The sequence below is a fragment of the Morone saxatilis genome, unplaced genomic scaffold (assembly GCF_004916995.1).
Source record: "Morone saxatilis isolate NCDOM2014 unplaced genomic scaffold, NCSU_SB_2.0 Contig17, whole genome shotgun sequence".
Classification (NCBI taxonomy): domain Eukaryota; kingdom Metazoa; phylum Chordata; class Actinopteri; family Moronidae; genus Morone; species Morone saxatilis.
The window spans coordinates 9,556,637-9,567,164 of record NW_023339729.1 but is presented as its reverse complement, the minus strand read 5'-3'; the positions used below and the strand labels follow the sequence as shown (position 1 = coordinate 9,567,164).

General features: G+C 41.9%; 1 protein-coding gene across 2 annotated transcripts in view; it reads right to left on the bottom strand.

Moving 5' to 3' along the window:
- add3a (adducin 3 (gamma) a) overlaps positions 1-10,528 on the bottom strand; it is a 99,935-nt gene that overhangs the window by 58,803 nt on the left and 30,604 nt on the right. Inside the window, exon 1 of one of the 2 annotated variants that reach the window (XM_035660775.1) lies at positions 9,360-9,512. The exons of the other annotated variant lie outside the window; for it this stretch is intronic. The gene's annotated coding sequence lies outside the window, so the exon portion shown is untranslated. Of the gene's footprint in view, positions 1-9,359; positions 9,513-10,528 lie in introns of those variants that run through there. 2 annotated transcript variants of the gene reach the window in all.

The window sequence follows — 10,528 nt, the reverse complement described above, 5'->3', positions numbered from 1 at the left end:
ATCGTTTCCCCCCGATTTTATTAGTTTTGAGATCGTTTGGCCCCAAAATCGTAATCATGATCACATTTCGATTAATTGAGCAGCCTTAATACACTTCCTAAACAAGTCTCAAACTCTCTTTCTTTGACTTTGTCTTTCTATGCCCTTCTGCTATCAGCTATTTCCTTCTTTCTGTTTTCTTTTTCAACCAATATTTACCAAATTAGAAAAAAGTATATAAGAACATAGCTCATCTTTAAGAAAATGTTATATTTTTTAAATAGGATATTGCATTTCATGTGGTTGTCTCTTAACAGTTTGCCTAATTTTTCTCTCAGTTTCACTACTGAATTTAATTGCTATATAATAAACCCCACCAATAAAAAATGGTAAACCTTTCTGTATTTTTTTTGTGACATTTTAAAAGTTTGTCTAAACTTCACTTGACAGTTGGACAAAATTTAGCTTTTTTTATATCTCTGTCTTTCTCTGAGTCCTTCTCTCTCTCGCCTCCAGCTCATGTGTGAATCCATCCGTCACTAATCCACTTCCTGTACGGCTCACTGAAACCTCAGTGCTCATTTGTCCGACTCTTTATTTGGTATCCAGTAGAGGGTGTCTGCCTTTCCCCCTCCTCTCATTCTCCATTCATCTCTCCATCCTCCCTTTCCTGCTTTCAACCACTTCCGCTCCACCTCCATCCCTCTGCCCTTCCACCGGTCTGTCTTCTACTTCACTCAATCCTCCTCTTTTCTCTCATCTGTCTTTCATCTCCTTCATCCCCCATCAGGTCCTCCGTCTCTCTCACACTCTGCCCACTGTCCTTCTTGCTGAGAGAAGGACAGTGCAGCGTCCTGGCAGCTCTCCACCCTCCCTGCCTGGGCGGAAAAATAAACAAGCATCCACATGTTCCCAAGGAATTTTAATGACTTCCATAACTCTGGCTTCTTTACCTGCCAAACCCCAGGCAGCATGAGGGAAACAGTGGACTGAATGAGCCAGTTTAGCGGCACTTATGACGAGCTTTGTGAGGCTGAGCCAAGTAGTGTCCTTCGAAGAGCTGAGCAGCCTTTAAAAGAGGCTGAAGGTTTCTCAAGCAAGAAGCCATATAGACAAATCTTCGAGCTAAAAATGCAAAAAAAAAAAAAAAACAATAGAGGAAAAAATAGACTATGCAAAGATGTAACGTGCAGATTAGTCATGCACACACATTTGCATCAATAATGACCAGGGGTAGAGTAGGACCTTAAATGCCCAATTTCACTGGCTCAATATAAAACGCATTACACAGATAATGGTGTATTGAGCAGAGATCAGCAGAACCCATGATATTGTGGTCCTACTTGGAAGCAGGGCCAGACCATGACCATCTCTGTCCTCAGCTGAGCTGTGTCATTGTACTCAAAAGATTGGTGCAACATGTGTGGTCAGGTAGGAAACTACAGAGAAAGCTCTACGAAAATCTCCCAATGCGCAATTTTTAGTACTTCTGTAGATCCCGTTGACAGTAACCTCTGTGGTTTGGAGTGATCCATTTTCTGATCTGCGAGTCTTTACTAGACTAGACTACTGTCAGAGATGCAATTGTTGTAAAAGATCTTGATGAAGGGTTCACACATCAAAACAAACAGGTTTTTTTTATGTGTCGTCTGACCATATCTCATCATAGACTCTTTCTGGATGCATCTCTCTGCCTCCACAATACCTCTCAAAGAATTCTGTGTCTTTTGTGTCTTTATAGTCTCACCGTAATTAATCATACAAATGGGGATAATGGTGCACACTTTTCGGTCAGTCTCTTCTTGAAGGCATTCATGGTGCACAAAAGGCGACGAGGTAGGTAAGAGAAGAATGAAAAATTAGATCTTGAGGGGGAGGTTTACCGATGTTGGAAAGGGGGTTTCAGGCACTGAGACATGAGGCCATAAACTAAACATTAAAAGGTTTCCACCAGCAAATGAGTAGAAGCAATTGGGAAGCAACGGGAACTCTGATCACTGTTGCATAGAGTATGACACACTGTAGGTATCATAAAATTGAGAGAGCTCCAACCTGCAGTGACTAAGGTCCAGAACAGGCTCACTGTCAGGTGGGAAAACTCTTGTTGGGAGTGTATTTTAATGGGGTCGTGACCCACCGACTGTCAGGTCAAACTCTAGTGACCTGACAAGAGAGTAAACGAAGGGTTGATGTACATTTCTGTTGAGGCTAGAGGCAGGTCAATAAATCTGTGGAATTACTCTTGTCACACTAAATGCTGAGACCTATTTAAGAAATAGAGAAACAAAAGAAGAACCAGTTCATGCATAGTTCAAAAGTAAACAGTCGTTGTAGACTATGGTCAAAAGATTGTTATCCATCGTGCCCATTAATATCAGTTTGAAACTTTGTGAATCTTTGGGTCACTACACTGATTTATTTAACACAAGGGCTCCATTACATCTGTGCATATTTCTCCTGCCTGGCCTTCTCTTCACCTTCATTAGCAGCACATTACGAAATCAGACAGTGTGTTTTATTACAGATGTGTCAGCAGTGGGGAACACCCAGCCCACTGGCAGGACCACTGTTTAGATTTCTGATCTCCTCAGTTGTGTTTTTCTTTCTCTCTCAACCCGGGACCAGCTGCAGAGGAAATGACAATATGTGGGGAAAACAACAGAGATTAATAACATCTCCTCCCACCTACTCACGCTCCCAACTCCATCGCCCATTTCTCCCTTCATGTATCCCAAACTGGTCTTTCTCTGTACGTGTGGCAGGTTCCCCCCACTTCTCAATCTACACCTCTACTCTTTTCATCTACAGGGTTGAGACCCTTGACCTACGAAATTGATACGTCAGTGTATCTTGCGTAAACTCAGGAGGCTCACACACTAGCAGATTTAATTTCTCCTCTCCTTCCCCTCTTTAGACTTCGTCCTCTCTCATGCGCAAGGAATCTGGGCTGTGTTCTCAAACTTCAAGCCCACAATGATTAGCAGGCCTTGGGGAGTGGACCCACAGAACTCACCCAAACTTATTGTGTTCGAGCTTTATGGCTGAACACAATCAAGTGATTTGTCTGTCCACTCTTCGTGTGTAACTCTACGGTATGCGTATCTGAACGGTAAATTTTTTGTTCTTTTTAGTTCCCCTGACAGTTTATATATTCTTGCATTCCTTTCTTTTGAAGCACAAAGGTACGGACCACCACAAGGAGTATAGTTGTATCAAAATAGCGTATTTTTCAGGTAGGTTGATTAGGATGAAATATTACTCCTGGCGAATGCAGTTTGTGTGATAATGTAAGAGACAAGAGGAAAAGAAGCTAATTCTTACAGCTAAGGCACAAGTTCAAGATGAACAGGATTCAGAGAAAGAGGCTAAAGGTTGGAACTGAAACATATTCTCTGAGGAATTCACTTTTCTTTCCCTTTGGAGAATACTTTGAAAGATAGATGATTTGGGTTTGATTCCCTCAAATGTTACTTTATCCATTCCTTTAAACTAAGCCTAGACATAAAACCATGGGGGCAGCCCATTGAAATATTCCATTAAATTTCCATTAAATGGAAACTTCCAAGTCCATAAACTTCAACTTCTTCTTCTCCTTCTCCGTTCTTCTTTTTCTTCTTACCACTAAACTTTTTGAGCTGAAACTCACCTTTTAGATTCACTTGACTTGCTCTAGTTAACCACATAATACAATACTATACAGTCTGCTGAGGGTAACATTTAGTCGTGATGGTGTGCCAGTATATTCCCAATTTCCCTTAACATGCTTCACAGTATCTGGTACAAGGTCTCTACGCCAACACTACTGACGCACAGTCCAGCACCTGTTTGCACTTGGTGATTTGGGGGAGACAGTGATTGTTAAAAAGACTGTGACTGCGGTAAACAGTCTCTGCTTTAGTAACTAGGTTTGGTTATAGCCAAACATCAAACCACAGCTGGTTCCAGCACTGAGATCTTCAGTTTCACTCTGATGCAATTCCCTTGATGGGAGGTGTGGGACGTCAAACTGGAGTCCCTCCCCACTGAGATCTACTCAAATATCCACTTCTGTATGGGAGAAACCCCATCCTGACTTCATAAATGACTTCCAGGTTTTGGTTGAGAAGGAGGGAGGGAAGGAGGACAGAGATGATAGAAATAAAAAAACGAAAGGAAGAGAAAGAGATTTAAGGGGAAATTGGGAGGCTGTGTGCCCAGCCTCCTCACCAGAGTCAACATTTGCCAGCACAGAAAAGCTTCCTACTAAATGATGAAGTCATTGTTTTTGGACTTTAATAAACAAGGTTCTGTATGGTTTTGCAGTGTATCCCAGGGATGTACTGCAAGTTTGTTCATATGGGTTTGTGCTGGTATGATTCTTGGTTCTGTAAGAAGTGACAAGGCCAGGATGAGTGAAGCAATATCCTGTGCTTCACTCTTCCTTTTATAATACCTTGACCTGCCACACATCACATTTCACAGATCAAATCCCTACAGACAAATGTCACATCTGGAAAAAACCAACAATTCATCAAAACAGTTCTCTCTTTTCTTTTGAAATTCTCACTTTCCTCTTAGAGCTCAAAGTACAGGCTTTCCATTTTCCTTCCTCTTTCCTTACAAAGTAGAATGTAGGCTTTCAGACTGAAGACTTTACCATGGGGAATTGAGAAATTAGCACTTATTACCTTGCATTTGTTAGCAATTACAGTGAAAGTTACAGGGGCATTAAACTTTACTATAGAAAACTCATAAAAAACCTTTCAAACTGTTTGTTACTTCTTTTCCCACTGACCACTGCTACCGAAAAACCAACAGTGTCTTCAGTTTCATGCCGAGCGGTGGTTTCTTACCAGACTTGCTTGCCTAAGCATGACTAACTAATGCTAATAAAAGGCTGATGCTAGTTTTATACAAACAAAAACCCTTAAATTTCTCCATACAAACAGCTGAACTGCTGTAAGACACATGATAGTCCCTCTCACTCAGCATTAGTCTGCTATTATCACAGGGACAGCGAAGGAGGATGTCCTTGACAAAAGGGAGACTGAATAGAAATAGATGCATGTAACATGCTACATCTGCAGGCATCTCAGATCAAAGTTGAAGTACCCCTTTACTGTAGGTCTTATGTCCAAGCACAGTAAAAGAGTGTACATTAAAGGAGCAATATTTGCAGATGGGGATAAACCAAAGTGAATTACCTAAATCCATATGGAGCATAACGGAAAGTAAAGGTTGGTCGTTACTGTGGGGGAGAAGTGTCCTTTTGAGTCTTATCCCAAAGGCCTGAGTCATCTTGCAGTTTTGGTGAATATTGCCCAATATTTCATCTGTTGAAAACTTTTACTCATGGTGTCATTCAGCTTTCAGTAACTGAGCCAGATTGTCAGAGGGTCAGAAACGACATTAAAGGTTTATTCAGCACCTACAGTAAGCTTAACAGGTGCACATATGTTCTCTCTTCTTCTTGTACTGTGAGATCCAGTGTTAGTGATGAGGGAAACATGTCAGCAGGTCCTGTCACTTTGTGAAGACAGGTTCAGCAAAGCTTTCCCATGAACTCTGACCTGGCCTACAGAAGTCTATAAAAAGTGTTGGTAGAAGTTCAAAACGTTTCACGCTTCCAGCCTCAACTCACTGCGGTCAAGGCCGACTGGGACCATGGGGGTTAGAAGGGTCGAACCACTGCGGGGGCAAAGAGAAGTGTGAGACAGTGCCAGACATTTAACCACTGAACTGATATTATTATCAGTTCAGTGATATTATCAGTTCAGTGGAACAGACAATGGATATAGTGAGTACGGTTTCTTTCTCACTGGCTTCTCAGACAGTAATACAACATAAATTGCAGCAAGAGGACTGCTCCTCAGTAAATCAATTCAACCACACAGCATAAATCACTTTTTTTAAGAGTATTATTAAGTAACATGACTAACATGGTTAAGCCATCTGTGGGAGATGACAACAATGAGTCAATGAGCCTATGTCAACAAAAAACTAGATATGAATTCAAGTCTGGAGGAAATTGAGGATCAGCTAGTCTTGTCCATGGGAATAGCAAACTTTAAAAGACCTCAGTGTTGACGGAATACAATTACCGTAACTGTAAAAAGTTACTGGTTCAGAGATGGCATGTTTTTGCTTTGCTTTCTGCAAAGAAACCTGATCACAGTGAGTTTGGGCCCTTGCATGCGTACCTGCATAAAAGCTGAAATGTGTGCAGTCCTTTGTCAAAGCTCACGTCTAAGCCCCTCAGTGGGACCCAGCCCAAGTACATTTGGTTTAGCTTAGAGCTGGACTGCAGGGTTCAATCAGACCCAAATCACAATCATCAAAAAGAACAAAAAAAAAAAAAAGTTCAGAGCTTTCATTAGCCAGAACCTGACAGCAATGATTTCTTCGCTCGGCAGGCCAACAGGTGACGCTCCACAGAGCTTATTGAGTGTGCACTTTAATACAAACAGTTAAGCACACGTCTAAAAGCGTACAAATATATACAGTTTACACATACACATAAATGAAACACACACTGTGGTTGGGGATGACTTTCTTGAAAACTAAATTAAATGCAGCAGACTCGGACAGCTGGAAACCATGCTGTATGACATAATCGCAGGCTGGCTAGCCAAGTCATTTAACACACACACACACACACACACACACACACACACAGCTCCATTACATAAACCAGTGATTTACAACACAAGTTAGAAAGAAGAGTAACACCCATTTCTTGGAGGATAAGACAACCCCTTCCTGTCTCTTTGTAAAACAAACACGCGCACACACACACACACACACACACACACACACACACACAGTCTATCATCCGTCTAAAGTGGAAACATAAGGAGTGGAACTGGAGAGGTGCTCAGGTCACTGGGGTTGATTGAGACACCGGGACAATACTTCACCATTGCAGCACTCAGTGTTCACCTCCTCTGCCTCAGCATGGGGGAAAAGTAACCTCTTTTGGCTCCTTTTAAAATGTTATTGAACTACATGTCTAAGGTTGAAGTGCAAAAAGTCACATGTAACAGTGAGAAATCTGTCTTAATTTACCTCAAAGCTATGTCTCAAAACGTTGACCTGAGAGCAGGCATGTGGTGTTGAATTCAGATGGATACACAAATGCCTCGGGAGAGGAAATCAAGGCCAGACTGCAAATAATTCGGCCTGAAGCGGCAATATTTTTCTTGAAGAGCCTGACACACTAAGCCATTCCTGAAACAATATGAAAACCCCAGAGAAGGGTCAAAAGAGGAAGGCCAAGCAAAGCCTGTTGCAAGGGTCCTATTTTATTACTTCTCTGCAAAAGAACTCTGGACAAATATTTGATTAGACATTTCAGCATTCATTAGAGGACAAAGGACGTCACCATGGCAGCGAGTGTCATGGAAGCAGGACGTGTACGCAGATTATCCTCTGAGTTCAATCTCAAAGCAGAATACACTACATGCTGGTAAAAACGTCTGCAAAGAAACACTACGAGCAACTGAAATTGCACTTGAAATGATTACGCACATTATGCAAGTGTTTTAAGGCATTTTGAGCACGACATGTAGAAAGTACGCTCACGCCAGTTAGTGTGTCAAATTCCAAATGACTTCATCACAATTAATGTCAGTTATATACTTCTCAGCAAGAACAAGAGCCAACATCCTCGTACATTCAACCGAAATCTAATTAAAAAAAGACTAATATTTTATCAATACTCTTCTACATTCTTTTTGTATTCTGACATCTTATTATCAGACTGCTGTAATCAATATCTCTCTCAGAGGACATCTTGTAAATGCGTACCTTGGTAAAAAAGAACAGAAAAAGTGATGAAGCAACAGAGGAGGAAAGTGAGTGTACAACGTGTGAGGAGCTCACTGCCTTTAGGAGGCAGCACCATGTCTGTCACTGATGTGAATCCATCAGACTTTATTATTTTGGCACTGAGAAGATGAACTTGACAGCAAGTCAGACTTTATTTGCCAGCGGCTGGGAAAATATTTCAGCTGTGTTTGTCAAGAGGAACAGTTAGATGACAGGGAGTAAGACAACCCAAAAGCACTCTTTCTGATAGCAAATATCCACATGTTGGAATGTTAATTCTTTGGACAAGAGACTGACATTTGGTTTGCTTCTTGCACTTCAGTACACAGGTTTATTTTATCTCACTGCAAGGTGGTCTTGTAGCAGAAATATTTGGTGTAGGTTGAACCTCAAAAACAATTACAGCACAAACAACAATTACAATACTTCACTGTCTAATCCAACAGATGATTACAGTTTGCTGTCAGATTAAATGCTCAACTGAGGGGAAACACTTTTTTTTTTGTGAAAATTAAGCAGAAATGGTGTTTGTGATGGTTTTTCTGTAGAGGTTTAAGAAGAAGAAGAAGAAAACAAGTACAACATGATCTGTAACCTCAAGGCCTGGAATGCCAACCCTCTATCACACAAAACACCTGAAGCGATTTATAAAATTGAATAAAGTGAAGCAACAAGCAGCAAATTCAGGACTGGTAAACAAATAACAACATGAGCAAAGAGCAACGAGACCACAAACTTTCCCATCACTCAGTCAGTTGTTGAACCATGAAAGCAGGCCTTTCATAGGAACACCCAGAAAACAACAGCCAGAAATAGAAACGAGCTGCTCCTAACGGCTCCTTATCGCTGCTCTGTCAATAGTAAACAGACACCAATGAAAAGACGGACGACGACTGAAGCACTTGACTGTATCACTTCGCCTTTCCCTCAGGGGGTAAAGGGTGAGATAGGAGCCAACAAGAAGAAATTAAAAATCCTGAGCTTTTAAGGGAACTTTTAAAGGTTACATACAGGTAATAGCTTATCTCTTATCAATGCATAAAACCCAGCCCCCTCTATAAACTACAAGCACATGAACCTACCCCCCGCCACCAAACCACTAAGCATGCTGACACTTGAGAGGGCGGCACCTCTCTTCTGCACACAGAAAGCCATCTCGGGCCCATTCACAGCTCCCGACTCTATTCATCTCCATAGTAAAAGAACTTGCCATCTGAAAGGAGGGAAAAGGGCCTCTGCTATTTCATTTAGCATGAAGAAAGTCTTATATTCTCCTCCTAGCATAGAAGTTTCTCATACAGCCTGAACTTGTGTGCATAAAATACCAACAGAAATTCGAATGCATGCCTCAAGCTTGAAAACACGTATGATTTTATCACAGATTTATGTTCTTTTCCTTGGTACTGTCAGCTCTGGGAAATGTCACAACTGCACAGAGGCAACAAGAGTAGACAGCAGTGAGATAGCAGCCCTGATAGTGGAGAACACAGCATCCATTATGTCACAGAACACACGCACAGAGGCACAAACCAGGCAACAATCAGCTAGCATTGTAAAGAAACTGCACTACAAACCTGCTGGACAGCCAATCGGAGGTAAACTGCTGCCTCCGAGCCTTCCTCTTCACCAGACAGTTGTGATCCACCTGCACTGCAACGAGTCCCTCTGCCTGTACTGCTCTCTCTCTCTCTCTCTCTCTAACACGCCTCTCCCATCGTAGCTGAATGCAGTGTAAAACTGTTGCGCCGGCTGCCCTCTTTCCTTCACGCTCCTCCTACACTAAAGCAGGAGCCGCTCTGCTGTATCTGGTTCTGTGCAGAGAGCAACACTGATGGAAAACACAACTTATCTGCTGCACGAGCTGCAGAGGACTGGCCAGCATGCAGGGAGGGGGTCAAATTGTGGGTGCTGATGGTGGTTGAAGAGGGGAAGGGGGGAGGGTCAAACCTGATTTAAATTCACACACACAAACACAGGAGTGAGATGACAGGGTCCTTTCCCCTCAGGGTGCTTCAGTGATCTTTTGTGGACAAAAAGACCTTCAAAGATTTCTTTTAGCCATTGGCTCTTTCAACATTTTTTATTCATCGGCGCAGACTTTAGGGCAAATCAATGAATCGGACTGAAATGAAAAGTAAAAGTCTTCAAAAATGAAAGCACTTATTGGATGTGTTCCCTCCGTCTTTCATTCTTTTTCTCCTCCCATTCCCTCTTAGCCTCCCTAAACCTTCTTATCCACCCCCGTCTTTCTTTGAGAGCAAACTTTTAATTTAAATTTCTCCTCTCCAAAGTCCTTGGCAAGGCACAAAAAATGCCACAGTTTCTTTCAGCAAGGTTTGACAAGAGAACCTTCCCCTTAGTTTCCCTCCATTAAAGGGTCCTTCCCTCCCCACTACTCCTCCAAAAGACATCCAACACTTTCCCTGATAGCAGCTTAACAACGTCCTCATGTGAGGAATCTCCCTCTACACAAAGGAGTTTGAAGGAGAATTTGACCAAAACAAAGAAAGGAGGGAGGTGCTGAGGTGGAGAAATTGGGGACTTATTTTGTGAGCTTTTTTCTGTGGTTTTAGAAATTTCAGAGTATATAGGCAAGCAAAACCATGCCTCATACTTCAAAGGAATAGTTTGACATATTTGGTGAAATATGCTTATTCACTATTTTGCTGGGAAAGAGATGAGAAGATCAAAACCACTGTCAAGCCCTCATAATATGAAAGAGCCAGCAGGTAGTTAGCTTAGC